We start from the raw sequence: 5,540 nt of genomic DNA, 5'->3' as shown, positions 1-5,540 counted from the left end.
TCTCTCTCTCTCCAGGGTCATAGAAATGGTGGGAGGGTTTACAGAGCACGTCTCTCATTTTAACTGAAGTCTAGCCATAGTATATGGGGCCTTGCTTCAACCTTTTGTAACAATAGATCCCATTAAGCCTAGGGGACTGGGAGGAAGTAATGGTCTCTGGACTCAAGCAAGGACCAGGCTTAGTCCTGAGGGAGGTTGGCCTCTAAAGAGAGGGGTCAGGTTCCTGTTCTCACACTTTATGACTCTATATATCTACCCTCTGGAGCCCCATGGAAAATCACCTTAAAGTTTAGGTTGGGCTTATATTTGGGGTCTCCCCATGAAGGGATCAGAAAAGTATTCAGTGATAAGGTAGAACAGGTATAGGAAAGCTATTTATTTCCTCCACTGAGAGAACTGCTGAGATCAACAGACAGATGCTGGATGCTTATGTAGGGGAGGAATGAGTTAAAAAAATGCTCCCTGTGCATTTGGAATGTGGGCCAGAGCCTAGGGCTCCAGCAGGGTGGGTGAGGATCTGAGATAGCAGCAGCTCCAGTAGCTGGAACTTCAGAGGGCAGAAGTAGTCTGAAGATGAGGGGTGAGGGTGAGAGGACAGGGCAGCAGTGGCAGAGGGCCCAGGCCTCACCACAGGTCATTGGATCCCCAACTTAGTGGCAGAAATATGGGACTGCAATCTATAATTATAATACATTCCAAGATGTGGGGCTGTCTTTGCAGACTGGGGACACAGCTCACATTCTGGAGGAATGTGAAGTTTAACTCAGAGGCTAAATGGGACAAAATTAATATAAAATGAAATTTTTCTCAGAAATGTATAATTTGAAAGAGATAATGGTGGAACTTGAGGGCAACATGAGACTGTGAGGCCCAGTGAGGCCACCTTGATACAGCAGCTCATGTCCAACCTATGAGAACAATTGTGGTCATGCGTTGTAAATGCTACTTGGTGAATGAGGCCTGGAGTAACACTGATGGTTTCTATACCCTCTTTCTGGTGTTCAGTCATTTCAGTCACATCCAACTCTTTGTGACCCCATTTGGAGTTTTCTTGGTAAAGATATTTTGCTATTTCCTTCTGCAGCTCATTTTATAGATGAGGAAACAGAGGTAAACAGGGGTAAGTGACTTGCCCAGGTTCATACAGTTAGTGAGTGTCTGAGGCCAGATTTAAACTCAGATCTTCCTGACTCCAGGCACAGCTTTTTAATCACTGCTCCCTCTCTTAGATTCTCAGTTATGATGGAGGGCAAAGCCTTCTAAGTGGCCTTCGTTGGTACTTCATTATTAAATTAAGACAAGTAATACATGGGCCATTCCACGACTTTTAAATGTAGTCAAGGCAGGACGGGACTCTCATTTTTGTCTTTGAATCTCCAGTGGCCAGCACAGTAGTTGGGACACAGTAGGTACTTAAATATTTTATTACTTAATTAAAAAACTTAAAATGAAAAAGACTCACAAGTGTGTATTTACAGAAACTTAAAATATGAAACAGTAACCCATAGATCCTATTATACTATCCTGGGAGATTGATACTTAAAAAACATCAAAACACAAAGTGTAGAGTGAATAGCTGTTCCCTCCATTTCTGGGTTGTCTGCACAAATTTTCTCAAGGTGCATGTCTCTATATTTCACCATACAAAAGCTAATAAGTGGATCTTGGGGTGCACACAGTATGGTGTGTTTTACTTAAGAATAAGCAGCATAAAAAATATTATGAATCCTCAAGAGTCCTCAGGTAAGTGCCAGGCTTATGTATAGGTAGAATTATTGGTCATCTTTGGAATCATCAAATGTTTTCCCTACCAGCTGGCCCCTGATTTCAAATTCAATTGCCTTCTTTAAAAAACCCACATGTTACACTATATATCACAATAAGTAAAAAATGGAGATGTGTCATGAATATACCATAAAAATTTGTAGAGAAGCAGATCATATACCTATGGGGAGGAGATCTATTTTTTTTTTTGCTTTTTGGAGGGCAATTGGGGTTAAGTGACTTGCCCAAAGTCACACAGCTAATAATTGTGTCAAGTGTCTGAGACTGGATTTGAACTCAGGTCCTCTTGACTCCAGGGCCGGTGCTCTATTCACTGTGCCACCTAGCTGCCCCCAAGGAGATCTATTCTTAAACAAAGGTAATTAAAATATATATAAAATAGATAATTATGATTATGTGAAATTGAAAAGCTTCTGCACAAGCCAAATTAATGTATCTAAGATGAGAAAGGAAGTAGTTGAGAATGGGAAAAATCTTTATAATAAATTTTTCAGATAAGGGTTTGGTATCTAAGCTGTATAGACAATGAACAGGTATACAGATAAGAGGAAAAGCCATTCTTCAAAAGATAAGTGGTCAAAGGGATATAAACAAACAATTCTTAAAAGAATTTCAAATTAGTATTATTTCAAATTATTAACAACCATATTAAAGGATGGTCCAAATCTCTAATAAGAGAAATACAAATCAAAACAACCTTAAGGTTTCACTTCACACCCAGTAAATTAGAAAAGATAACAAAAGTCAATGTTGAAAGGCTTATGGGAAAGATAAGCCTACTGGTGCATTATTGCTGGAGTTGTAATCAATTCATCAATTCTTGGAAAACAATTTAGAAATATCCAAATAAAACGACTAAAATATCTACATACTTTGGCCCCAAAATTCCACTACTATGATTATACCTCAGAGAGGTCATTGATAAGAAGAAGGCCCCCATATATACTAAAATGTGCATAACAGACCTTTTTTTGTGGTAGCCAAGTCTTGGACATAAAGGCAATATTCATTGATTAGGGAATGGCTAAAATTGTCCTCCGGATCCTGTATAAAAGCATTGAGTTGGCTATAATCAGGGAATTCCAGAAATTAGAGAAAGTGTGACCTTCCCATAAAGCCTAGGAAGAGGAATCATTTGACGGGAGTTGGGGGAAGGGTGACCTTGGCCAGAGGAGGACCTTGCGAGCTTAGCAGCGTCTGCAGGACTTGGGACTTCTCATCAACATCTGCACACCATCTCCACGACAGTAGCAGTGTCTGTATCAGGAGCTAAGAACAGACTGGGTGCACATTCACCATGCTTAAGGGGAATGCTTAAGCATTTCATGAAAGTGAGAAGTAGATTTCCAGCAGCCAGAAAGGATGAGTTAGCTCTTTGCCACATGTGTTCTCTAAGCTTGAGGCCACTTTCCCCTGGACTATTTATGTACTTGTGGGAGAGTGTCAGTTTTTCCCTAACTGTTTCAGTTGGTTTTTTTTTTTCCCCAACTGTTGAACTCAGGTCGTGTTGGGCCTGGAGTCAGGAAGACTCACCTTCCTGAGTTCAAATCTGGCCCCACACACTTACTAACTGTGTGACCCTGGGCAAGTCACTTATCCCTGTTTGCTCAGGTTCCTCATCTGTAAAATGATCTGGAGAAGGAAAGAGCAAACTGCTCCAGAATCTTTGCCAAGAAGACCCCAAATGGGATCATGAATTGTTGAACACAACTGAAATGCCTGAACAACAAAAAACCTTTTGACACCAAGGTCGGCATTCTATCCGGTGCACCAAGCTAGCTCTCCCCATCAGATGCTTAATAAATGCTTGCTGATGGATTGATAAATCCTAGTCTCTTAATCAATTTTAAAATACATGCAGGGAGCCATTTCTAAATGGAGGTACTCATTATTACAGGGTCTAAGGCCTGGAAGCCATATGATTTAGGAATTACTTATCCATATGGTTCCCAACATGATCCTGCAACTCTAGCCCTAGGTGACCAGTCCCAGAACAAGTCCAGTTCCTATGCACATCAAGGTCAATAACAACTTCTTATGGAAATTTGCATGTGCCATAAGCTCACAAATTTAGAAATGGAAATGACCTCAGAGATTGATGGTCTTGTCCCATACCCTTAATGTTCTCTGGAAAAGACAGAGGTGGGGAGAGCCAACAGCATCAGCCAAGAACAAAGCTTAGCTTTGTTTTCTTGTGTCTCTGGTCTTGGTTCTTTGTTTAGGGCAATTTTCAGGTACCACGTTCATCTCTTTCTTCTCAGCTTGTCTTTTGCTGAGCAAAAGACACCTAAGCAATGCTGACTGGGTTCACTATGTTTGTTCCAGGACAAAGGGCCATAAATACAAAACAGAAACCTATGGTTGAAGGATAGAAGCCTTGGTCTTTTCCTTTTTAAATGGGAATGTAAAGCAATCTATCTTTCAAATCACAGAGCTGGGGTTCCTATCATTAGGCTCCACTTAAAATTCCACTGGCCTTAAGAGTTTCCACATATGTATTCCCTCCCTCAGGCTTTCACTTGGCCAAGGGTTTTCTTACCACTATGCCATTTCCAGAAAATTCAAAGGAGTAATATAAATTGACTTAAAAGCTTTCAACATATTTCTTCTGTCTATGGCCAAAATTGCTGGAAACAACCTCAAGCAGCCAGCTTCTAGTAAAGCCACCCAGCTGCCTGGGCCATGGTCTACTGGATCATAGGACTCTGAGTTGGAAGGGACCTACTCTGCCTTCTTCATTTTACAAAAGGAGAAACTGGGGTCAAGAAGGAGTAACACAGAAGTAGCAGAGTTGGAATTCTAGTTAGCCATTCCCCGAAGCTTAAATCACAGAATCATAGAAACACGGATTTTAAAGAGACTCCTGGGGTCATCTAGTCTAGCCTAGAACTGAACCTAAACCCTCCTCTTCTAGATGCTGGACCAGTGATCATCCTGCCTCCTTTGGAAGACCTCCAATGATGGGAAGCTTACTACCATGTGAGTCACATGATTCTACTTTTGGCCTAATTGTTAGGAAGTTTTTCTTTACTTTGAGTTCAAATCTGTCTCTTTGTAACTTTTGCCCTTTGTTCTTGCTTCTGCTATCTAGGTCCAAGAAGGAAAAAATTTCCCATATTGTGGCATTATGGCCCTTCAAATATTTGCAGACAGCTAGCATGACACCCCCCTAAGTCTTTTCTCTGCCTTCTAAAGATGTCCAGTTCAGTCACTGAATTGATAGGCCGCACTTTCCAGTCTTCTCGTGATCCAGGTCACTCTCGTTGAAATACACAATGACTTACACGCGCACACACACACACACACACACACACACACACACATATGGTGAAGCAACACTGAACTTATTTACAAAATACAAGGAAGTAATAAGAATGGATATATGATATTCAGAATGGGGAAACTTCACTGCAAGTCACCCCACACACTATGGATATGGGATGTGGAATGTGGTATGTGTTCTCAGATGGAGTCACTGTCTTGGTGGTTTTTTTTTTTTTGTCTTGGTTGTTTTGCTTAAATATCTTTCTTAAGAGGGAAGGTTCAATGGGCAGTGATGTGGGGTCAGGGAGTAGGTTAAACGTGAGAGAAATGATTATTAATAACTAATTTGGGGATATCCAGATTTTCCCCCTTTTCTAAAGTCCTCATTTTAAAGCTCAGTCTGAGGGTTGAATTAATTTTCTCCTCAATTGTGGTCAGATTCCCGGGGCGGCCAGGTAGCACAGCGAGTAAGAGCACCGGCTCCAGTGTTG

The sequence above is a fragment of the Petaurus breviceps genome, unplaced genomic scaffold (assembly GCF_028583685.1).
Source record: "Petaurus breviceps papuanus isolate PSGF00001 unplaced genomic scaffold, PetGlider_PUasm1.0 229, whole genome shotgun sequence".
In the NCBI taxonomy this organism is placed as follows: Eukaryota; Metazoa; Chordata; class Mammalia; order Diprotodontia; family Petauridae; genus Petaurus; species Petaurus breviceps.
The sequence above is the reverse complement of the archived record's forward strand: the minus strand, read 5'-3'. Positions refer to the sequence as shown.